At 44.7% G+C, this 26,883-nt stretch overlaps 1 pseudogene; it reads right to left on the bottom strand.

Moving 5' to 3' along the window:
• Positions 1 to 2,398: 2,398 nt before the first annotated feature.
• The window catches only part of LOC138775005 (oocyte zinc finger protein XlCOF29-like), a 34,447-nt pseudogene continuing 9,962 nt past the window's right edge, over positions 2,399 to 26,883 (bottom strand).

Genomic DNA, 26,883 nt, shown 5'->3' with positions numbered 1-26,883 from the left:
GTGACCCCCCCCTCTCTCTCTATCACTATGTGTGACCCCGTCTTTATCACTATGGCTTACCCCTCTCTATTACAGGGATCTGGCATTGTTAGCAGTGTTTCTGTGTGTATGGTGAATATTTCGTTAGAAACATAGAAGATTGTCAGCAGGAAAAGACCATCTGCTCTATCTAGTTCTAGGTTGTTCAGGATATGGAGGCTGGAGACTTGCTGCACCCACTGCACACACAGGAGAAGCTGCTTTATATCTTTCCTTTTTCCCTCAGAAGTCGCCCCAGGATCATGTACAACATTAGGGAGAAGCTGCTGAGCCAGTGTGATAAATAACTCCCCTGGTATCTGACTGGCCATTTATGAAGGAGCAGGAGTCGGAGTCGAAGCTGCGGCTTACCAACTCCACAGCCCTGGTTCTTACACCAGTTGATTTAAATAAAAAAAACATCATTGAAATACCTTTAATGCTAAATCGGTGAAACTTCGGAGGGTTTTTTTGTAAGTCTTGGCACCACAATTTCCCAAAACTTTTAAACACATTTTTAAAGTGAATTGCAACTTAACCTTTATCATGGTGAGTGACACTGATCACTGGTCCTTTCCCAGTGGCAGATTATTGAGAATAACCCTTTCTATGAATGCTCATTCAGCAAATTATAAAAATTTTATGTAAAAGGCCCTACAGTCCCCTATGCAGAAACAAGCAAACTCTTTATCTCTAAATTTGGGCTGGGCAATTAACCGTAAAAAGAACCCCTGAAACTGAATATGGCCTCGGTCATTGATTCTTTCTGTTTGTTTTTTCATAGGCAGAGCAAGGTATCTGACAGTGCAAACAACTTAGTGTGGCAGTTCATGGGGAGACGTTTTTAATTTTTTTTCCCCTGAACTTCCAATATGTAGTGATCTGGGGTGTCTGTAGCAAGCTCCAAGAGTTAATTCCAGCAGGGCGGCCCCTGGACACACAGAGCTATGCAGAATGCCACATATCTAAAGTCCTATATGATGTGTATATAGGAGGGTACTGTATATGATGTGTGTATAAAGGAGGAGGGTGCCAGGGCCGTATTTATCACTAGGCACCAATGGTCCGGTGCCTAGGGCAGCACCTTGCGGGGGGGGGGGGCAGCATTAGGCAGCAGGGGGAAGGAAACAACTTTTTTTTTTTTTTAGTCTCCCACTCCCCATTCAGACTCGCCAGTAAATCTGGTGTCTTTTCGAGGGGGGGATGGTGGGGTTGTTCAGGCAGTGTGAAATATGACGCCTGGAGCTATTAGTTACTAATCCTGTGGTGAAAAACTTTGCTCCCATTTCTTCCTCAGTAGTCATGCTGTTACCAGGATTATTGGCCATACGCCTATTGGTTACCCCATAAGGGTCTGGTTTCAGCTGCATGTGGTGACGTACAGTAAGTGTGGGAACACGGCCTAAGACTGATCAGATATCAATATGATCTTCAGAAACTAGAAAATAATTATGCTAATTGGTGAGTAAAGATGGGGCGTCTTCAGGCTCAATGCCTAAGGCAGCAGCAGCTGTTAATACGGCCCTGGAGGGTGCTGTATAATATACAGTACCCTCCTTCTACATACACACACCATACACAGTAATCACTTCCTATAAACATACATCATACACAGTACCTTCCTTTTATATACATCATATACCGTACCCTCCTCCTATATGTACATCATATACAGTACCCTACCCTTAATACACATCATATACAGTGTATATGATGTAAGTATAGGAGGAGGGTACTGTATATAATGTATGTATATAGGAGGGATACTGTATATGATGTGCATATATGAGGAGGGTACTGTATATGATGTATGTATATAGTAGGGTACTGTATAATGTGTATATAGGAAGAGGGTACTGTATATGATGTGCAGATATGAGGAGGGTACTGTATATGATGTGAGTACAACCCCTATAATTATACAATATATCATCATATACACTACAAGCACTACCATGATACAGTGTATCATTATATACACACACTACAACCCCCATCATTATATACACCAATTACAGCTGCTATGTGCAGCTCAGACACATCTGTAATGCCCGAAAAGAATTCTTCAGTTTGGCACGCTCAAATGGTTGTGACTTGCAAAAAGGGGTGTGGTATAATAATCGTAATCGAGGTTACATGTTGAATTAATTGTCATGTTCAATTAGACCATAATTGCCCAGCTGTACTGTACATTTATAAAATACAATTCTCTAGTTAGAAAATTAATCTGCCTTATGTGCCCTTAACGGTGGTGGAACAATTTGTTCATCTCTGTTCCTCCTAAATAAGCAATAGAAAGCTCAGTCTGCACAGTTTTGGTTGAAGATACTCTTTAATAACAGAATATCATTGTGAAACCATTTTAAAAATAATATAGCCAATACTTTTTTTGTCCATTTTCCAATACTCTATAAGACAAGCATATTTCATAGCTACAAAAAAAAAAAAAAATGGATGTCACAGATAACCAGCAGAGGGCTTTGTTTTTGTCCATCACTCACGATGAGCGGAAGACCAACAAGAGCAAGACCTTAACCAGTCCAGAAACTTGACTGTATAGTGTCTATTAGGAACAGACGGATAAGATTTCACATTGAAAGTCTGGAAGTTATAAAGGGAAAAACCATCAGCCACTTTTTTAGAATACAGATACGGTGTCTTCCTTGTGAATTCTAGCATGTGATATGAGGTGGGACCTGCATCTAAAGCATTTGCCACAAACTGAACATGAAAAGGGCCTCTCGTCTGTATGTATTCGCTCATGAGTTTTAAGCTGAGACAGCTGTCCAAAGGATTTGCCACAAACATTACATGAAAATGGCTTCTCTCCTGTATGACTTTGCCGGTGTGTTATAAGTGCTGAAGTACACAGGAAAGTTTTCCCACATTCAGGACATATGCTTTTCTGGAATGTTTTATGGATTGTCTGATGTGTCTGAAGATCTGTCCTGGTAGTAAAGTGTTTCTGACATCCGACACACTGATAGGTCCTCACTGCCTCCTCGGGAGAGCAGATCACATTATTTATAGTTCCACCTCGCTGGCTGAGATTTACTGAAACCACATTTTCTTCCTGTATATCAGTGTCATCATTGTGGTACTCTTCAGTGGAAGTATTGTCTTCTTCGGAGCTTGAGTCATCCTTAATACGAACAATCCTGTACTGAATCTCCCCTGGTGAGTCATGAACTTTTTCTTTCGCATAAGCCTTTTTTTGCTTCATATAATTTTTTCAGAATTTTTCACAGTATACAAAGTATTGAGTTGTCCATCTTTGCATGGGATGGATTCATTCTTAATAGTTGGCTGATCTGATGGTTGCTCATCATCAATAGTAGACAATTCCTGTTGTCTATGACTGATAGGTGCAGAAGAATCATTACCTAGTGTCTTACTTTTGCAATGCAAGACATCTTCATCCTTAACATGTGAAGATGATACTTGTTGCATGTTGTCTGTGACTGTCCAAACATCTTTGTTGGTGAGATTTTCTTCATGATATGATGGTGGCTCCTCCTTAATTAGAGTACATGTAATATCACTGTCTGTGAGTTCGCCTTCTTCTTGTGAGATGGACTCTTCTCCCTGTGTAGATATATATGAATGACGGGCATCGGGAGTATAAATGGAGGTGTCCATGAATGTTCCTTCCTCATAAAGCATTGATTCTTCTTTGTTGTCAGATGTATATATAACAAGGCCATGCTCAGATAAATCTATGAGAATGAAATAATTATTAGAACCAGAAAATTCTTAGTCCACAGCTGTTGTTATTTAAGGAATTGTACAGGAATAGAAAACTGGCTATAGCACAAACAGTACCAGCCTTGTCTATGAGACATTGAGGACTACCACCATGTGGACTGAGTTTGAAGCATTACAACATATCAAGGCAATGGTTTGCTGCACTCAAACTTATATGTAAGGTCAACACTTTCTAAAGTACAGATAATGGGGGAAATTTATTAAACATGGTGTAAAGTGAAACAGGCACAGTTGCCCCTAGCAACCAATCAGATTCCACCTTTCATTCCTCACAGACTCTTTGGAAAATGAAAGGGGGAATCTGATTAGTTGCTAGGGGCAACTGAGCCAGTTTTACTTTACACCATGTTTTCTAAATTTCCCCGAATGTGTACATACAATATATCTATCTTATATAAATTATATATATATATATATATATATATATATATATATATATATATATGAAAAATTAATTTTAGTATACAGTGATATATCAGTCCTCAAACAATTCAGTGCTCAAACAATAATTTTACTGTAAGTTGCTTTTGGTACTTGAACATCCAAGCAAGGCCAAGTCCTGTCAGTCACAGATGTTCTAACCAATGCAGCTGCAGCACAGTATATTTTTAGGTGCCACTTGCTTGCCCCTCCCTCCTCATGTCCTGGCTCCTCCTCTCCCCCTCCTCTTATGTGCGCTGCAAACAATGACTAATCAGCAATATTGGGGCTTGTCTGCAGAGCCTTTACAAGGCTGAAATACTGCAATCATTCCTGCGGCCACTCAAATGCACTGGCCACATCTGTTCAGCCAAAAACAATAATTTATATGGCCGTACAAATGATTTAATGAGCCGATGACGTCATATGTCCCCAAAGAGGTGTTCAGAGCGGGGCCCCGCGGCGACCCCGCTCTGAACCGCCGCGATCCCGGGTGCCACGTTGTCCCGGAGGAGCGATCTCAGTGTCTGGTGCCGGCCAGGTGCAGCAGCCGAAAGCAAACTAGTGCTGATCTCATTGATCTTTGCTGTATAACTATACAGCAAAGATCTCAATGAGAGATCAGTGAGTATATACTAGAATATACTAGTATATGTGTAAAAAAAAAAAAAAAAAAAGTGTTATTAGTAAAAAGCCCCCTCCCCTAATAAAAGTTTGAATCACCTCCCTTTTCCCAAGTTTGAAATAAAAGTAAGTAAATAAATAAAACATGTTTGCTATCGCCGAGTGCGTAATCGCCCGAACTATTAATTAGTCACATTACAGATCTCGCACGGTAAACGGCGTGAGTGCAAAAAAATCCCAAAGTGCAAAATTGCGCATTTTTGGTCGCATCAAATCCAGAAAAAAATGTACTAAAAAGCGATCAAAAAGTAGTATATGCGCAATCAAGGTACCGATAAAAAGTAAACATCATGGCGCAAAAAATGACACCTGACACAGCCCCATAGACCAAAGATAAAAGCGTTAAAAGTGTGGGAATGGAGCGATTTTAAGGAACGTATATGTGTTAACAATGGTTTGAATTTTTTACAGGCCATCAGATACAATATAAGTTATACATTTTATATATCGTTTTAATTGTAACGACTTGAGGAACATGCACAACAAGTCAGTTTTACCCCAGGGCGAATGGCGTACAAACAAATACCCCCTCAAATAAAAGAAATGTGGTTTTTTTTTTTCAATTTCACCACACTTTGAATTTTTTTCTGGTTTCGCAGTGTACTTTATGCAAAAATTTAGCCTGTCATTGCAAAGTAGTGACGCAAAAAATAAGGGCTCATGTGGGTTTCTAGGTGGAAGAATGCAAGTGCTATGGCCTTTTAAACACAAGGAGGAAAAAAACGAAAATTGGCCCCGTCCTTAAGAGGTTAAGGAAACTAATACTGCATGGGCTACAGGAGGGGGCATTATTACCTTTATGGATGGGCAGCTTGTCTACAGGTGGGTGGGAGAGTCCACATCACTGCTGTACATATCACCCATTATGCTGGATGCTTCCTGCCACAGAGGAGCCAACATACTAGGCCGCAATCCAGCCAGCTCTCCTTCCTATACTTGTCATGTCATTGCAATGTATGATATCATTTATCATAGTGCACAGCAACAATGCTGTATGCACGCCTCAATAAATAACAAGATTGGCCCGCGACTTTGGGCAATTTTTTAACTTTGGCCAACTGTGTATGAGTTTGACACCCCTGGTCTAAGAGGTCTTCAAAAGTGCATACAGTATACTGTTTTTCCTACGTTTAGGTATTCCCATCTGGGGTACTTAAGATCCACTGCAATTTCTAAAAATGGGACTCCGAAATCCATAAAGAATTGAGGTGCAGGCAACACATGGGCACAATCCAGCTCCATTCTCTAAGGAGCTTCTGAAAAATGCCAAATGCAGCTTTTTTTCAGTGGTGATTTTAGGGTCCCTGTTCGCAGGGGTTCCCCAGATCCCATAGTTATGCCATTAAACCCATTTAGGCTGGGTTCACACACAGTATATTTCAGTCAGTATTTGGTCAGTATTTTTGCAACCTCAACCAGGAGTGGATTGAAAACACAGAACGGCTCTGTTCAGAAAATGTTGAAATTGAGTGGATGGCCGACATTTAATGGCAAATATTTGCTGTTATTTTAAAACAAAGGCCGTTGTATTGAAATAATGGCAGTTATTTACAGTTATATGGCTGCCAAACACTCAATTTCACCATTGTGTGAACAGATCTTTTCTGTGTTTTCAATCCACTCCTGGTTGAGGTTGCAAAATACCGAATGAAATATTCTGTGTGTGAACCCAGCCTTACATTGTTTCCTGTGGGAAAACACTGCTTGTTTCTCATACAGCCTTCCAGAAGGGATTGTTTTGAGAACAGAAGTATGAGTGTACTACATTATTTCTTGGTTAACATGCACTACTACAATCACTTTTTCCCTATCGTCCCATTGGCATCACAACGTATGGGGTAAAATCGCCCCTGCGAGCCCCTGGGACGAAGGAATATTTTAATGAACATAATTAGATAAGATTTTAATCCCCTCCTACGGAAGTATAAATAGGCCCGCCTCCCCACATCATCAGTCTTTTTTACTTCGTCAGCTAAGCCCTAGGGGACCTTGCCCCCTCCTACCTTATGCTCATGTTTATGTTTTCTTAATCTCTCCCTTTTTCTCCCTACAGGGATTAGTAGAGGGTGTTGTGTTGCGTTGGGCTGCGCTACTGAGGAGATTCTGTGCAGTGTTTCTGCAATTAGGTCTCCTCGCCTGCTTGACACGCAGGTCCACGGCCTTGCGGTCCATCTCTCTGGAAGATTTCCGGGTTCCTCGTCATCACGCGTACGCGCCGCGTCATCGCGTAATGACGTTGCAGCGTCACGCCGCTCCGGCGGCTCTGCGCTTCAGAAGCGCTCAGAGTATTTCAGGAGCGCTCCAGGCAGTACAAGCTCTCTTCCGAGAGTGTGAGTGGCTCCTGTGTATACAGTGTGTCCCTCTGCGTGTTCAACTTCCTGTTGGAGTCTTCTTTCTGCTTACATAGTAAGTCTTTGATAATATATGTTCTGCTGCCATCTAGTGGTTGTTTTTGCTTACTGCAAGTTTATTACAGGCTAGGCCTGTTTATTCATGGTTATAAACATATTATATGTGACATATAGGTGAGACTTATATACACATATCTTTTAGATGTCAGCAATGGAAACCAGTCCGTCTGCTAAAAGAGCATCTAAGCGCAAGCACTTCACATGTGCTGAATGCGAGACTCCTCTACCGGATGGCTACGAATTCCGTACGACTGAATCTACTAGCAAGATAAGGTTTCTTTTTCTCTATAAATATTCTTATATGGAATTTTTATTTCAGTTCGTTGTGCCTCATGTCGCCCTAAAAATGTTGAAGAGCCTGATGTTCAGGATGTGGTAGTTTGGGTGAAAGATTATGTTGAAAAAGCTTTTGCTAATAGAGAGTCTCGCCATTCTTCTCAGAAGAAAAAACCCAAGCATAGTATCTCTCCTTCTGTTTCCCAGCCTGTAAGTACTATATATAGTAAGGGGCTAGGGTACTGCTCTCCTCAGCTAAAAATTATCCTTTCTGCCCTAGGGATCAGCTTTTACGGTTATTGATGAGGTGAAGTCCTCCTCCTCTTCAGAATCATCATCTCCATCTGAAGACGAAAAGGATACATTTAAAAGCTATTTTCCTATGGACAGCATCTATAAGTTGCGTAGGGCCGTACAGGCCGAAATTCACCCTGAAGAGCTGGAGGAAGGTGCTTCCCCTGTGAAAAAGCCGAGGGCTTTTTCAGTAGGAGAAGCATCAATGTCCATGATAAAAGCTGAGTGGAAGAAACCGGAAAAAGCTTCGGTTTTGAGCAAAAAATTTAAGACCCTGTACGTCCTTAAGGAGGACCAACCCAGGGAGTGGAACGAACCTCCTAAGGTAGATACAGCAATAGCTAAACTATCCAAAAACACAGTATTACCCGCAGAAGACGGATCTAACCTTAAAGATCCTATGGATAGAAGGGTGGAGGTGGCCTTTAAACGGTCATATACAGCTGCAGCAGCCCAAGGGGCAGTTGCAATCTCCTCCTTCAAGTATCTAGAAGCCTTAGGAGGTGGTTAGCCAAGGTCCAGGAGGATCTGGAGTCTGGTGTGAACAGGGACAAGGTCCTATGTTCTTTCAAAAATGTCAATATGGCCATTGATTTTCTATGTGATGCAGCATCACAAGGAACAAGGCTAGCCTCATAAACTATGGCTTTGTCTACAGCTGGTCGCCGGGCCCTGTGGTTAAAACCTTGGGTAGGTGACGCTAATTCTAAGTTCCAATTATGCAACTTGGAGTTCCAGCCTGGTAGACTCTTTGGTTCAGAACTCGACAAACTAATGGAAGAAATGTCGGACAAAAAAGGGAAATCCCTTCCATTATCTTCCGCCAGTGGCTCTTACAGACCTCGTGGTTCCTTTCGGAGGGGTAGATCCCCTCAGAGAGGAAAAAATAGATACCAGGTCAGAAATAAGGGAAGATATTACAACAAGAAAGGAGGAAAGCAGAATAAGGATTCCTCAAAAAAGCCATATTTCTGACGCCAGAAGTATACCTGTGGGGGGGCGTCTAGCTCATTTTCTCCCAAGTTGGGAAAAATTAATAAAGGACACCTGGATTGTAAACATTATTCGCTGCGGTTATGTGCTTCCTTTGTCTCCTTTCCCTCCCCCCAGGTTTCTGGTATCTAGGTATCTAGGTCAGATAAAGCATCCGGTATTGGAAGAAGAAATTTTTCACCTGTTGGCAGTCGAAGCTTTGGAAGAGGTTCCTACGTCGGAGATCGGTCTAGGAGTGTATTCTCCAATTTTTCTCGTTCCGAAGCCATCCGGAAAGTGGAGACTTATTATCGATCTAAGGTATTTAAACCAATTCATGATAAAGAAAAAATTCTGCATGGAAAATATAAAATCAGTAAAAACCCTCCTGCAGGAGGGAGATTTTATGGTGTCCTTAGATCTTCAAGATGCGTATCTCCACGTTCCTATCACGCCAACCCACAGGAGATATCTACGCACAGCGACTCAACTTCAGGGGGAGGTAAGACACCTTCAGTTCAAGGTGCTACCATTCGGAATAACTTCAGCCCCCTTTGTATTTACAAAAATTGTATCAGCCATCATGGTACTGTTCAGGTTACAGGGAATAAAGATCATTCCCTACCTAGACGACTGGTTGATTATGGCACAGACTCAGAATCTTCTGAGGTCCCAGTTGAATTATGTCTTGGACATACTTCTTCAATTGGGGTGGATAGTCAACCAGGAAAAATCAGACCTTGTTCCGTCCACAACAAAGACGTTCCTCGGATTTGTCATAGATTCCATACAAATGAAACTCTTTCTCTCACCACCCAGAGTGATTCGTATTCAGAGAGGGGCACAATTTCTAATTCCGCCTCGGCAGGTGTCTCTTTGAACCTTAATGAAGTTTCTGGGGCTCCTCTCCCCAGATGCGGTTCCATGGGCTCTATGGCACAAGAGATACCTTCAGCAGGAGGTTCTGAAGACTTGGAATCGCAGAATAGAAGATCTAGATGCACTTCATGTGTTGTCCACAGAGACGAGGCAGTCTCTAACCTGGTGGAGACAGGTCAGACATGGAGCTTCAATACTCGAACCTCATTGGATCACGATCACAACGGACGCTTCAGGCACAGGATGGGATGCCCACTTAGAAGAGAAGATGGTGTCAGGAGTATGGAACGCGCAGGAGTCCTCGCTCCCTTCGAATGTCAGGGAACTCAGAGCTATTTATCTAGCTCTTCTACATTTCTCTTCAATGTTATCGCAGAGGGTGGTGAGAATAAGGACGGGACAACACTGCTTGTGTGGCATATATCAACAAGCAGGGAGGTACCAGATCATCTCTACTTCTCAGAGAAGTGGAATGTATCTTCAGATGGGCGGAACCCAGAGTGTCCAGATTGATGGCCATGCACATCAGGGGCATCCACAACACTCTAGCAGATCGGTTGAGTCGAGGATTGATGGTTCCGGGAGAATGGTCACTGTCGAGAACAGTGTTCATGCAATTAACCCGGAGATGGGGACTACCTCAGATAGATCTCATGGCGTCAGCAGAGAATGCCAAACTGAGGAATTTTTGTTCCCTGTATACAACAGACAGACCGTCGATCGTGGATGCCATGTCAATACAACGGAATTTCCAACTGGCCTACATTTTTCCTCCAATCTCCATGATTCCAAGGGTTCTCATGAAGATCAGGTTGGATCAGGCATCAGTGATAATAATCACACCATTTTGGCCGAAGAGGGCCTGGTTCACCCTGCTCATGAATATGAGCAAGGGGGAATTCTGGAAACTACCATTGGAGCCGGACCTGATTTCACAGGGGGAGCATCTTTGCCAGGACCTAGCCAGTCTCAGTCTCACAGCATGGAGACTGAGGGGATTCTATTAGGTTCAGCACAATTTTCTGATAAAGTTTTGCACACACTATCTCACGCTCGCAGTAATGCCACAAACAAATCCTATGCCCGTATATGGAACATTTTCCAATCTTGGTGTTCTGCAAGGCAGTAGCCAGCACACGATAACGCGCCTCCATCAGGCACCCTCGCACAGAGGGTAGATGTCTCAGCATCTCTGAGACCTCACAGCAGACTCAGTGCACGCTCCACAGCTCATCACTCTGCAGGAGAAAAACTATCTGTATCAAACTAACTACATCTGTTTACTAACACCATCTGGGAACTGAGATTGCTGGTTACTTATCTATTACAGCTCGTAATAATACTATACAGTTGATCATACTGTAAAGGCAGAAAACAACTAACACACAAGACCAGACACAAATCTGGATAAAGTGACTACAACTTGTCCACCAGACGTATCTCTATACATACAACGGTGATCCCCTACAACAGACTTGGGAGCACCCACAAAATTCATCTGTAAATTCAATTTTCCTGGATCAGACTGAGACATGTATCAAGGCATATCCCATTGATACTCCAACACTCTTCCTACTCCCTGAGGAACTTGTCGCCATAGAACAAGGGAAACGCGTTGGATAAACGGAAGAAGGGATATCAGAACCACGACAAAAAAACATTTACACCTGCCTTTTATATGCTACACACTTTGTATATTACCGTATTACCAGACACAGTGACAACTGACATCTGTAACGGGAAAGACCTACACAACCCTAGCACAGGGTCAGTCCCTCCTGTTGTTTGGGGACGCCTAAACCAGGGGGTCCCACTTCAGTAATAGGCAGGGTTAAACCAGGGGTAACCTATCTCGTACCTTTACCCCTTACCCCTTATACCTCTACCTATAATCATCTAATTATAAAACCTGTTTTTCATGTTTGTGTTTAATGTACATATTAATAAATACATGCTATAAGACGTATTATAGCATTTTCACCACAGTCCCTCCACTTTGTTTATTTATTCTAAAAAAGCCTAGGACTGTGGGAACTCTCTACCTAAGTTTAATCATTAGGTTCCCCGACCCAACTGCTAAGCTTGTTCTGCAAGGCAGATTAATACTTTAAAGCCTTCTACTCCGCAAGTGCTGGAGTTTTTACAGGAAGGATTTGACAAGGGATTGACGCCAGGTTCCATTAAAGTCCAAATTGCAGCGTTGTCAGCTCATTAAAATTGTAGATTATTTCAGTTTTTGGAAGTCAAAAATTTTGTGAAGGCCATTACAAGATTAAGGCCTAGAATGAATAGACAAGTAGATTCATGGGATCTCTCCTTCGTTCTAAGATGCCTTTGCCTCCCTCCATTTGAACCTTTGGAGGAGGTAGACCTAAAATTTCTCACATTTAAGTGCACTCTACTGTTGGCTGTAACCTCAGCCAAGAGGGTAGGGGAGCTTCAGGCCCTTGGCTCAGCTCCTCCCTATGTGTCATTTGCAGAAGACAAAGTAATCCTCAGATTCCTCCCAGGCTTCCTACCTAAGGTACCTTCATTTGCAAACATAAATGAACCGGTGTTACTTCCTGTTTTCTCTCCTGCAAGTCAATCCCAAGATGATGTGAATCTATCTTTTTTGGATGTCTCTAGGACAATTAGAATCTATTTGTCCAGAGTTGCGGATTTTCGTAAGGATGAAAATCTGCTTATTCTTTTTGCTAGTAAGAATAAAGGGAAGAAGGCTTCCAAGCCCTCCATATCTCGCTGGATTTGTGATGCAATTGGATTATGCTATTCGTCGGCAGACAAGACTCCTCCAGAATTCACAAGGGCACATTCTACGAGATCGGTTGCTTCCAGCTGGGCTGAAAGGTCATCCGTACCCTTGGAGAGTATTTGCCAGGCTGCCTCCTGGTCGTCTCTATCTACATTCGTCAGGCATTATAGATTGAGTGCCAAGTTTGAAGCCAGAACAGCCTTCGCCAGATCTGTGCTCAGTGCCGCTGCTCTGGAGTAACCCACCCTGGGGATATCTTGCTAGTTCCCCATACGTTGTGATGCCAATGGGACGATAGGGAAGCAAAAATTATTATGTTAATTTGTTTTCCCTGAGACCCATTGGCATCACAAGGCTCCCTCCCTTGTTGTTAGATCTTGTTATTTGACTGATGATGTGGGGAGGCGGGGCCTATTTATACTTCCGTAGGAGGGGATTAAAATCTTATCTAATTATGTTCATTAAAATATTCCTTCGTCCCAGGGGCTCGCAGGGGCGATTTTACCCCATACATTGTGATGCCAATGGGTCTCAGGGAAAACAAATTAACATAATAATTTTTGCATCTTTCAATAGAAATGTATATTGTTATCATGGTTTTCACCACCAGAAACTTTTGGTGACAGTCTTGCATGTCTGATTTATCAGCCTGTTTGCATCACCACATATCTGAAAGGAAATGAATGCTGGTCAGCAGAATCGGTGCTTGCTTGCAGATCGGTTTTGTGCACTTAAGACTTGAGGACTATAACCCTTAGTGCACAGATCTGCCCCTCCTCATGAATATTCATTGCAGAGTGCTGCCTCTGTATTTTTGAGGAGGGGCAGCGTGGGTCAGTGCACTAAGGACAGCACTCCCACCCCCAGTACACTAAACTACTTAATTTACCTAATAATTAAGCTGAATATTTAAACAATGCTGAGGATGAAGATAAAAAAGTATCTTCATTCTTAGCATTCTATGTGCTATGGAAGCATAACAACAGATTATAAAACAAAAGTAATAGAAAACAAACACGGTATCGTACTATGCTTCTCACCAGGCTTTCCAAGGCTCCTATTCTATAGGTAAGCACACTTGCCTCTGGGAAAGCTGGATGACAGCCCCTGTGACATTTCACATTGGTTGTTACCTAACATCTTCAGAACTGTGTAATGGTGTGCTAAATATTATAAGTGACTGATAAAATTTCCTGATACATAGAATAGCTGAGGCCATGAGATGGGATTACTCTGCTCTGACATTCTGCTCTGCAGTTGTAGGAAGAACTTTTAGCAATTACTGTAAATAATTTTCTTAAAACTCCACTAATTTCTATAGGATGTCACTTATGTTTCCTTTAGTAGTCAGCTGAGAACCTGAAAAGTCTATGCAATATGTTTTGTGTAATACAGACCGTGATGTATAGGAATAACACACAGTGATGTCAAAGTACATGGATAACGAATAGCAATGTTACACTATACAGGTAATATACACAGTAATGTCACAGTGCATGCATAACCTACTCACACTACCTACATGGATGCACAGAGAGGGCCCAGTTACAATATGGATGTACACAGTGGGCTTGTCTACTAAACGGGGGCACAGTGCGGTCATGACTAAAATTTGGAGGCATACTGGGCATAATTGCTTATTTGGGCCCACTGTTACTGTGTAAAGCAGTATAATTGCTGCCCCAAACAACAGTAAAATAGCATCTGAGGCTTCCTGCAAGGAGAAAAATGTTCCATTTAGCAATAAAAAATAAAAATTGAGATTTAAATTGAGAATCATCCATAATGTTAAAAAAAATTAAGCTTGAGATTTAAATTTTTGGCAATAGGTCCCTAAATATAAATATAAACTAGTAAGGAAAGCAGCACAGGTGTATCACAGTGCCATCGATAGCAACAAAAACAGACGAGAATGCAGCACCTCAATCAAGTGAGTGCCTATTGTGATAATTTTGCGATAAAAAAGGGATTTGCGGGATGGTGCTGCCTACTGTCTATTTTTGCTGAACTGAATTTAGATAACGGTAATTCCTGGTACAGTCCACAAATATCAATAAATTGCATGCACCAGTGCCTACCAAGGAAGCGGTAAGTTCTCATGCTGTCTGCAAGTGGCAGCCCCGGCAAGTAGCACTCTATGTAAGAGCACACTAACGCCAATGAGTCCTTATTAAAATCCCCTGCCCCTCCCTCGACACCCATTGGTATGGGCCGACCTAGAGGAGGTGGAGCCTAGACCTTTAGGCCAGCCTGTTCCAATGGTCATTAAGGGGGTGGGGCCTATGTGATGATGATGTCACAGAGGGGTGGGGCCAACGGTGGTGCTGTGGGTGGAGCTAAGTGGCACTGTTCCATAAAGCCCCACCAATTTAGAACAATCTGCAGTTGATTAAAGATCCCTTTTTACTTAAACAAGCACCACGACGTATGATATAAAATGAAGCATGAAAACTGGTAAATTTACCTTTTACACCTCTGTGTAGAGAAGTCAAAATGCAAAAAGGGGGTGACAATGTCACTTTAACAATTCTTACCATGTGATCTGAACGACTGCTCATTATCCAACATGTCTGCATAAAAGTCATGATGTCCTTCTAAATAGTCTCCCTCCTGGAAAACAATTAAGATAAAATGTTACCACAACCTAACTACATTATATAGTCATTAATCAAATGCCTTAAAAATGATGATGAAAAAGCCATTAGCACTATCTATCTTGTAGCAGAGGTGTGGAAGAAGCAACTTGCGTTTGCATTCCTGTGCTGTGTGTGATTAATCAAATGTTGCTTTTGGTGTCAATGTATAATGTCCCGCTGACCCATCTGTTCTCACCTCTCCATTCAGCAGCTGGATAATCTTGTAGGCTAGTTCCAGAATCCTCCGATCACTGTTTTCCTCACTACTGTGGCATGGAGGAAGTGGTGTCATTTTCGCTGGAGCTTGGGAACTATCCAGTTCTCCTAATTCTCTCATCTTAGCTCGCTTACGAGACTTCACAACCGTGTAATCCTGAGTAGGAGGAGAGAAAACAACATTATCACTAATTACAACTAAACAATGAAGAACAACCAACATTTTCTACCTTCACTTGGCCAGTATTGATAAGTGTTATTGGTATTTTACATGCATGTGCTGGAAACAAACCAGTGCCCAGCTCCCTCCAATACAAAGCACCATATTTTATTATTACAGATAAAAAAAATGACAGATTCTCAATTTCTCACCTCCCCAGTCAACAGGTAGATGATCTCCAGTGTGATATTCAATATCCTCTGAGTCATTCGACTTCTGATTTTCTTTGCACTTTTGGGGCGAGGCGGACGCTCTATATAATGAATGAGGAGATTATTTCACACTATATATGATCTATGATTCAGGGATACACAACTAAATGCTAACGCTACAAAAGCACTGTTATTTGAACAAACTTTGCATAGTAAATAGTAGTACAAGGGAATGTAAGGATATTTGTAACATATTTTACGAGAGAGCCTCTTATCAGGCTCCTTTCCTGCCTGTCCCCAAACTTATTATTCAGCTCAACTCCTTCCTGTCTTTACAAGACTGCACTGTAGTTCTGCAGCACTGGAGTGCTGGGTTCAAATCCCACCAAGGGCAACACCTGCAAAGAGTGTGTATGTTTGCTCTGTTTTTGCGTGGATTTCCTCTGGGTACTCTTTTCCTCCCAAAAAATCCAGGCGAATTTATATCATAAGCCCTAATGGGGACAAGGACCAAAATCAACAAACTATGTAGAGTGCTGTAGAATCAGTTGGCGATACACAAATAAAAGCATTAGAAGCAAATAGAGGGACTGCAAAAAGACTACACAAGCTTACTCTCTTAGATTTCCCCCAGTGCTTGATTCACAGCTTAGACTGTTGAATACTGCTCTATAATTCCACTCATTTTGCTGCAGTTTCTTAGGGTGTACAATGAAGCCATAAAAAAGCAGGATCCCCACTTCTGTAGACATTATAGCTGCTAGTCTCCACCCACTTCCTCATGGACAAATGAAAATTAAAGACAGAGCCTTCAAAGCACGAATCTGGTGAAAAATGTGAAATAGAAGTTATAGTATGGCCAGAAATAGTGCTGCTCCTCAAGTAGATACTACATATTCTTGGACAAAACTACAAAATTACTTAAAACAATTGGTTCATATGAAAGGGGACAACGCAGGTGCCAGGGGCAGACATAGAGAAGGGGGACAGAAGCACATTGCTAAATTATATACCTTTGTAACATGTTTCAATCACAGTTAAAAACATTTGCACCAGAGTTTGTCCTTTAACGATAGCCCCTACCACCCCCCCTCCCCCATAAAACTGTTCTGTTCACAAATGAATCTCCACACAACAGCATAGTATTCAAAAGAAAATCATTAGTCTCCAAACAGAAGACTTCACCTTTTTTTTTCTGTATCTTCTTTACAGTAGTTGTAGCCTGTACTGTACAGTTAAAAATTGTTGGGAGAGCATCCTTCTTCAGGCTCTTTCTCATTCCCTCATTAGTATAGGAATCTGGGGTAAAGTGCTGAGAGCATATGCGAAATGCGTCTGTCTTCTTCCCTTCAAATACTTTATCAGTAAAAGCTTCAATGTCTCCAAAATCTTGACCTGTCTGCATTAGCCATGCCTTAATCATCTCCTTGCTTCTTGGAAAGGCGTGGATGGTGATAGCCGGATCCTTCTTTTTCCAACTAAAGGAACATCCTTTAACAATACAGGATGGCATCCTACAAGAGTAAAAATGTAAGTACTGATTAATGCACACAAACAGCTACTACAACTTTGATATAATGCCTTCCTTTACCATTCACAATTTCCCACAGACTTGCCTAATAAAGACAAGTCTGTACATGGTCATGATCTTGTAGCCTATTTATATTATGTCCCATTAACCAGAAGAGGTAATAATACCATATGAGCCCCATAGATTTACAGATCTAAAGCATTTAAAGAGGATCCGTCACTGTTTAAAGGGGTTCTGCCACGAAGTGGTTAAAAAAAAAATAATGGCAAGAAGTGGCATCACTTGAAACCTGCTAGTTGTAATAGTGCTACCGGCCAGAGCACGCTCCTAGCCGAACTTTTTCATTGTATTCTGTATTATATTCTGCATGCAGTGCTGTTAAAGAAGTTTTTCAATTGTTAAAAAAATTGCCTTTATCCATTTTTTTAGGAGAATGTACCATCATGTACAGCAATTCTTTTTTTTCATTATCTGGTCACGTGGGGATCTTGGTGGCATGGCCCTTTTTTCAAAGCATTGCCTGGTTCCCACGCTCTGCCCCATTCTCTTCTTGTGCACAGGCCCGGCTCTATGCACTGGACGTAGGCCCAGCACCCCCCAGTGTGACACTCTCCCCTCCCCTCTGTGACGCGCCTCCATTAGAATAAACAGGAAATTTTCACAGAGGGGAGTTCACACTGGAAGGCGCTGGGTTACCTCCAGTGCATAGAGTTGGGCAGATGCACAAGAAGAGAATGGCACAGAACGCCAGGAGGACAGTGTTTTGAAAAAAAGACTGCGCCACTGAGATACCGTGCTAGTGCAGACCAGGTGATGCGAGAAAAATTTGTTATATGATGGTCTAACCAATGGGACAAGCGAGCATCGAGTTGCAAGGGCAGCACAAACATAGTCTGCTATTGGCAGTGCATCTCTTATTACAGAGCATTTGCCCACTTGTCTGCTGATCGCTGGCTCTAATAAATAGATATCAGCCTGCTTTGACACAATCTATCTATGTAATAGGGCCTTTCCAGAATTCTCTGCAGCAGGTTTGATGGCGCAGATTTGAAGCTTCTGATTTGCTTTGAATCTGCAACTTCAAATCTGCGCCTAAGGGCCCTATTACACGGAAGATTATTGTGCGAAAAATCGTTATATCATTCGAATTTGAACGATAATTTTTCTGTGTAATTGCAAGCAATGATCGAAAAATCGTAAGTGTGTCGTTGATTGTTGATTTAGATCTGAACCTAAAATCATTGTTAATCGTTCGCTGTAGTTCCGCATTTTTTCACTAATCGTTCAGTGTAATTGCACATTGTCCATTGTTTTGCTGGGATCAGAAAGAGTAAACGATCATAGTAACTATCATAACTAACGACTATTGTTCTGTGTAATAGTTTTGTCACGATACCAGAATTTTGAGTTCGATACCAATACCAACTTTTTTTTTTCAATGCTCGATACTGATTCGATACTTAATAAATTAAATAAAAATCAAACAAAACCAAAAAAAATAGAATAGAAATTCTCACCCCCTATTCTGACCTCAGCTATCAGGGGGGATGATGGGGGCTGTAGTCATATAACACACACCAGCTATCAGGGGGGATGATGGGGGCTGTAGTCATGTAACACACACCAGCTATCAGGGGGGATGATGGGGGCTGTAGTCATGTAACACACACCAGCTATCAGGGGGGATGATGGGGGCTGTAGTCATGTAACACACCAGCTATCAGGGGGGATGATGGGGGCTGTAGTCATGTAACACACACCAGCTATCAGGGGGGATGATGGGGGCTGTAGTCATGTAACACACACTTCAGCTATCAGAGGGGATGATGGGGGCTGTAGTCATGTAACACACCAGCTATCAGGGGGATGATGGGGGCTGTAGTCATGTAACACACACCAGCTATCAGGGGGGGATGATGGGAGCTGTAGTCATGTAACACACACCAGCTATCAGGGGGGATGATGGGGGCTGTAGTCATGTAACACACACAGCTATCAGGGGGGATGATGGGGGCTGTAGTCATGTAACACACCAGCTATCAGGGGGGATGATGGGGGCTGTAGTCATGTAACACACCAGCTATCAGGGGGGATGATGGGGGCTGTAGTCATGTAACACACACCAGCTATCAGGGGGGATGATGGGGGCTGTAGTCATGTAACACACACCAGCTATCAGGGGGGATGATGGGGGCTGTAGTCATGTAACACACACTTCATCTATCAGGGGGGATGATGGGGGCTGTAGTCATGTAACACACACCAGCTATCAGGGGGGATGATGGGGGCTGTAGTCATGTAACACACCAGCTATCAGGGGGGATGATGGGGGCTGTAGTCATGTAACACACACTTCAGCTATCAGGGGGGATGATGGGGGCTGTAGTCATGTAAACACACACCAGCTATCAGGGGGGATGATGGGGGCTGTAGTCATGTAACACACACTTCAGCTATCAGGGGGGATGATGGGGGCTGTAGTCATGTAACACACCAGCTATCAGGGGGGATGATTGGGGCTGTGGTCATGTAACACACACCAGCTATCAGGGGGGATGATGGGAGCTGTAGTCATGTAACACACACCAGCTATCAGGGGGGATGATGGGGGCTGTAGTCATGTAACACACACCAGCTATCAGGGGGGATGATGGGGGCTGTAGTCATGTAACACACCAGCTATCAGGGGGGATGATGGGGGCTGTAGTCATGTAACACACACCAGCTATCAGGGGGGATGATGGGGGCTGTAGTCATGTAACACACACTTCATCTATCAGGGGGGATGATGGGGGCTGTAGTCATGTAACACACCAGCTATCAGGGGGGATGATGGGGGCTGTAGTCATGTAACACACCAGCTATCAGGGGGGATGATGGGGGCTGTAGTCATGTAACACACCAGCTATCAGGGGGGATGATGAGGGCTGTAGTCATGTAACACACACCAGCTATCAGGGGGGATGATGGGGGCTGTAGTCATGTAACACACACTTCAGCTATCAGGGGGGATGATGGGGGCTGTAGTCATGTAACACACACCAGCTATCAGGGGGGATGATGGGAGCTGTAGTCATGTAACACACACCAGCTATCAGGGGGGATGATGGGGGCTGTAGTCATGTAACACACACCAGCTATCAGGGGGGATGATGGGGGCTGTAGTCATGTAACACACACTTCAGCTATCAGGGGGGATGATGGGGGCTGTAGTCATGTAACACACACCAGCTATCAGGGGGGATGATGGGAGCTGTAGTCATGTAACACACACCAGCTATCAGGGGGGATGATGAGGGCTGTAGTCATGTAACACACACCAGCTATCAGGGGGGATGATGGGGGCTGTAGTCATGTAACACACACTTCAGCTATCAGGGGGGATGATGGGGGCTGTAGTCATGTAACACACACCAGCTATCAGGGGGGATGATGGGGGCTGTAGTCATGTAACACACCAGCTATCAGGGGGGATGATTGGGGCTGTGGTCATGTAACACACACCAGCTATCAGGGGGGATGATGGGAGCTGTAGTCATGTAACACACACCAGCTATCAGGGGGGATGATGGGGGCTGTAGTCATGTAACACACACCAGCTATCAGGGGGGATGATGGGGGCTGTAGTCATGTAACACACCAGCTATCAGGGGGGATGATGGGGGCTGTAGTCATGTAACACACACCAGCTATCAGGGGGGATGATGGGGGCTGTAGTCATGTAACACACACTTCATCTATCAGGGGGGATGATGGGGGCTGTAGTCATGTAACACACCAGCTATCAGGGGGGATGATGGGGGCTGTAGTCATGTAACACACCAGCTATCAGGGGGGATGATGGGGGCTGTAGTCATGTAACACACCAGCTATCAGGGGGGATGATGAGGGCTGTAGTCATGTAACACACACCAGCTATCAGGGGGGATGATGGGGGCTGTAGTCATGTAACACACACTTCAGCTATCAGGGGGGATGATGGGGGCTGTAGTCATGTAACACACACCAGCTATCAGGGGGGATGATGGGAGCTGTAGTCATGTAACACACACCAGCTATCAGGGGGGATGATGGGGGCTGTAGTCATGTAACACACACCAGCTATCAGGGGGGATGATGGGGGCTGTAGTCATGTAACACACACTTCAGCTATCAGGGGGGATGATGGGGGCTGTAGTCATGTAACACACACCAGCTATCAGGGGGGATGATGGGAGCTGTAGTCATGTAACACACACCAGCTATCAGGGGGGATGATGAGGGCTGTAGTCATGTAACACACACCAGCTATCAGGGGGGATGATGGGGGCTGTAGTCATGTAACACACACTTCAGCTATCAGGGGGGATGATGGGGGCTGTAGTCATGTAACACACACCAGCTATCAGGGGGGATGATGGGAGCTGTAGTCATGTAACACACACCAGCTATCAGGGGGGATGATGGGGGCTGTAGTCATGTAACACACACCAGCTATCAGGGGGGATGATGGGGGCTGTAGTCATGTAACACACACCAGCTATCAGGGGGATGATGGGGGCTGTAGTCATGTAACACACACCAGCTATCAGGGGGGATGATGGGGGCTGTAGTCATGTAACACACACCAGCTATCAGGGGGGATGATGGGGGCTGTAGTCATGTAACATACCAGCTATCAGGGGGGATAATGGGGGCTGTAGTCATGTAACATACCAGCTATCAGGGGGGATGATGGGGGCTGTAGTCATGTAACACACACCAGCTATCAGGGGGGATAATGGGGGCTGTAGTCATGTAACATACCAGCTATCAGGGGGGATGATGGGGGCTGTAGTCATGTAACATACCAGCTATCAGGGGGGATAATGGGGGCTGTAGTCATGTAACACACACCAGCTATCAGGGGGGATGATGGGGGCTGTAGTCATGTAACATACCAGCTATCAGGGGGGATGATGGGGGCTGTAGTCATGTAACATACCAGCTATCAGGGGGGATAATGGGGGCTGTAGTCATGTAACATACCAGCTATCAGGGGGGATAATGGGGGCCTCCGGCCCCCACCTCACAGTCCCGTCCAGATCTAGTGGCCGCATGTCCTCCTGCCTCCCCCACTCCTCCGGTCTCCCCCTCCTCCAGCCTTGTTCTCCGATCTCCTCTCCCGGACCGCAGAGCTGCTCTCTTCCCTCTCTGCAGCCGCCGACCCTGCTCTGACCCCTGAGCTATGCAAGGCTATATATTATTGCTATAGCATTGCATAGCATCAGTAAAATCAGCGCTCTGCTAGTAGAATGTGGCTGAGCCAGACTTAGCAGAGACACTGGGAGGGTGAGTGCGGACCTCAGGCTGTGAGGTGACCCATCAGCCCCCGCAATGTGACACTTCACAGCCACCTCAAGGGTTAAATTACTGTAGCCTGCGGGATCTCAGGCCGCAGTCATTAGCTGCTGGGGTCTGCTACACACAGTAGCCGACCCTGCTGCATATGGAGGGGGTTAGGAGAGGCTTAAATGCCGCTGTCAGTGTGACAGCGGCATCTATACAGTTACATAGCCGGCACAAGTGATCGCTGTGTGCCGGCTATTTGAACTTGGCGCCGCTGAAGCGGAGAGAGGGAGGGCGGGCTGAGGAGTAACAGTACAGGGGATGCGCAGAAGACATGACAGGCACTTGGCTCGCTGCCTGCCATGTCTCCTGCTGTGTACTCTATGATAAGCCGTGCAGCAGTGCGGCTAATCATAAAGTATTGAATACCAGGAAATCCTGGTATCGAACCGAAAATATGCCCCTAAAATCGATAGTAGAATCGATTTTTCGGTGCATCGTGCATCCCTACTGTGTAATATGGTGAACGATTTCAGGTTACCGATAAACAATCTCGTTTGCGATCGTTTATCGTTAGTCGTTAATAATCGTTTCGTGTAATAGTACCCTAAGGGTTCATTTACCCAAAAAGTTTATCTGACAGATTATCTGCCAAAGATTTGAAGCCAAACCCAGAAACAGACTATAAACAAAGAACAGGTCATAAAGGAAAGCCTGAGTTTTCTCCTCTTCATATCCATTCCTGGCTTTGGCTTCAAATCTTTGGCAGATAATCTGTCAAATAATCTTTCTGTGTAAATGGACCCTTAGATCATTACATGTAAAAGGACCCTAATTGTGCAGGAATGGGGCAACCATGGAAGTCTATGGTAGTTTTGCAATCACGGGCAGTTTCCTGATGTACATCAGGAAAGTGCCCAGGATTCCGGATTTGTCGAGAGCCACTCCTGCAACCGCCTGCTGCTCCCGGGCCGCTGCCGATCCTCCCGGAGGTTCCTCAAGGCGTATATAAGTATAAAGTAAGTATAAAGTTTATCTTATACTTACGTCTTGAGCATTGGCGGCGGCCCAGGGGGTTCACGCATGCGCAGGAAGCAGCTTGTCTCCGACGGGACTGCTTCCCTGCGCAGCCGCTGTGTATAGAGCCCACTATGCAGTTATGAATATGCATAGTGGGCAGGCTGGGCGGGGTGATGCTCTCTGGCCCTGAGCAACGCCCTAAATTCTCTTATGCAAGTAATTTGCATAAGAGCATTTAGCCATTTTACAAACAATGCAGAGGCGTACAGGGGTTAAACTAATGGCTATGTATTACTGCAATCCTCTGCTACTGCGGCATATCAGCAAGTTCTCTGGGCAGGGTCAGAGAACTTTTTCAGAGCTCTGTCCAAAAGATTGTCGGCAGAAAAAGCCTTCCTGGTCCATCCAGTCTGCCCTTTTATTAGTTTCTTATTATCTTAGGCAGGGCCAGCGTCAGCACCCGGCTTACTCGGGCAAGTGCCGGGGCCCACAGCCGCTCGAGAGGCCCCCGACACTTGCCCGAGCAGTGAGCCAGGTGCTGACGCCGGCCCTGCACATTGGTAATGACAGCTACAGGGTAAAGGACCTGCCTGTCTGCTGCCGAGCCATGGGGAAGGACCTGTGGTGACATCATAAGGGGGCGGGGCTGAGAACGGGGGAGGATGCTGGTGGATGAAGGACCTGTGATCATTGTCATGTGACATGAGGGGGCGGGGCTCACTTATACCTCCCCTCTGTATGCTGGGAGTTCTCCTCTTATATCTCCTATAATGTCCACTGATCTCCCATAACAGGCTGGACATGCTGGGAGTTGGGAGTCCTCCTAGATTATGTGAGTATGATTTTATTTTTTTTAATTTTCTTGTGTTGAGGGAGAGCAGGGGGCATTACTAGGGGGGGCAGAGAAGATGGCATTTCTATGGGGGCAGCGCAGGGGGCATCTATTTCAGGGCATTACTATGGGACAGCAGGGGACATTACTATGGGGGCAGGGGACATTTACTATTGGGCAGAGCAGGGGGCATTACTATGGGGGCAGAGCAGGAGACATTACTAGGGGGGCAGAGCAGGGGCATTTCTATGGGGGCAGAGCAGGAGGCATTACTAGAGGGGCAGAGCAGGGGCATTACTATGGGGGCAGGCAGAGCAGGGGGCATTACTAGGGGGGCAGAGCAGGGGCATTACTATGGGGCAGTGGACATTACTATGGGGGCAGGCAAAGCAGGGGGCATTACTAGGGGGGCAGAGCAGGGGCATTACTATGGGGGCAGAGCAGGGGACATTACTATGGGGCAGGGGACATTACTATGGGGGCAGGCAGAGCAGGGGGCATTACTATGGGGACAGAGCAGGGGGCATTACTATGGGGACAGAGGGCACTTTTACTATATGAAGGGCACAGCATTGGGACATTATTACTATATGGGGGGCACAGTACAGTACCCACAAACCTCCTTACTTTACTGCACATGACACCAAGCAGCAGAATTACTACTGTATGGGAGCCTATGGGTGGGGAAAAGGGAAGGAAGTTGCTGAAAATGTGCGGAGCCTAAGATGTTTGTCTCACAGGTTCTGAAGAGATGAATTGTAGCTTGAAGAAATCATCATGGTGGTCTGGGCCAGATGGAGAGGAAACGGAGAGCGATCGCCTCAGATCAAAGACCTCACCTGTGAATCACTGAATTACATTTTCTTTATTTTACTTTATTTGGTAGGTGTGCCCCGAGGTGTGCTATACAAAGGGGCCAGCTGAGTCTCTCTCGACCAAGGGCCCACAAAAACCTGGAGCCGGCCCTGATCTTAGGATAGGTGTATGATTTTCCAAGGCAGGTTTACATTCACTTATTGTAGATTTACCAACCACATCTGCTGGATTTTTGTTTCAAGCATCTACTACTCTTTCAGTACCGTAATATTTTTTCATGTTCTGCGTCTGATCTTTCCCCCAACTACAAATGTAAAAATGATTTGCTGGAGCGCCTAGCTTGTGTATACAATGTAACTTAAAGCATAACTATAAAATATTTTGACCTTTCAGTTTTAGTTAGCTTACGTCATGATAAGAATTTTTGCAATATACATTAATAACCTAAAATGAACAGTTTTTTAAATACATAAGGCTGACTATGCCCTTACAGCCCTCTCTGGCTCTGACTTATTTCTGCACTCCTGCTGGACACGCCCCCTCCCTGGAGATCCGTCCTGAGTGTACGGACTGTGACAGGAGCATCAGATAAGAGTCCTGACACAGAGAGAAACAAAACCTCCTCCCCCCCTCCTAGCAGCACGTTCTCCCCCCTCCCCTCACAGAGGTGATTTAGCAGAGCTGAGGGTGTTGTGTGTAAGGAGCAGCGCAGGGGAAGAGCTGGATGGAGGGACAAGTACCCAGTGCTTCACCCAGGAGGCACATGCCATCATGACTCCAATATACTGCATGAGGGAGAGTGGGTGAGTCACTGAGGGGAGGACTACAAGTCCCAGCACAACACAGCTGTAGTCCTTCCATAGTACATATAACACTCACTATCAGATGTCTGCAGCAGGTGCCCCCACCTCCATGGCTGACATTATCCTACAGTGTAATGAGAGCAGATGACTGTATCTAATCCCACTGTGTGTGATACCATCTGCTGGTGCTCTGTATCTAATCTTACAGTGTGATACTGTATGTTGGGGCTGTATCTGATCCTGCTATGTGTGATACATCTGCTAAGGTGCTGCTCAGTGAATGGAGGGACCCAGCCAGGGAGATGAGGGAGAGGCCACGCCCACATTCTCAGCCAGAAGAAAAAATCATTTATTCCTCTGAGCCAAATAATTCAGTGAGCGTACACGCTATCAACGCACTTTAGGGCTCTTTGTAAAGGGTAACACGAGGGCTTTTTATTTGAGGAATTTCATTTTTTGGCTACTGAAATTATAGTTGCACTTTAAATTCCTTATATATCCAGACAAGAAAAGGTAGACTCACGTTTCAGTCATAGAATTTTTTCCATTTATTCTCTGGAATTTTCACATGAGAGTTCATGCTGGTAGCTGTGGGCTCTCTTGGGTGTGCATTGAACGGAGTGGGTGTTCCTTACTGCCGTGACGTTTCGGGGTTGCCCCCTTACTCATGCGTGACGGCCGCGCACCGCTATTCCACGCAGCGATGTGCAGTCGGTGCCCGATAATTTTAGGTTGAACCTAAATAAACGATCAGCCGATGACACGATCACCGGCTTATGGTTGTCTCTATTCCATGGAGCGATAAACGGCCGAATGGGGCCGATTCGTCTGATTATTGCTCCGTGGAATAGGCCCCTATGTTACCCTGTTCCTTCT

Source organism: Dendropsophus ebraccatus, unplaced genomic scaffold, assembly GCF_027789765.1.
Source record: "Dendropsophus ebraccatus isolate aDenEbr1 unplaced genomic scaffold, aDenEbr1.pat pat_scaffold_1234_ctg1, whole genome shotgun sequence".
Classification (NCBI taxonomy): Eukaryota; Metazoa; Chordata; class Amphibia; order Anura; family Hylidae; genus Dendropsophus; species Dendropsophus ebraccatus.
Note: the sequence above shows the minus strand (reverse complement) of the source record. Positions and strands in the feature narration are given on the sequence as shown.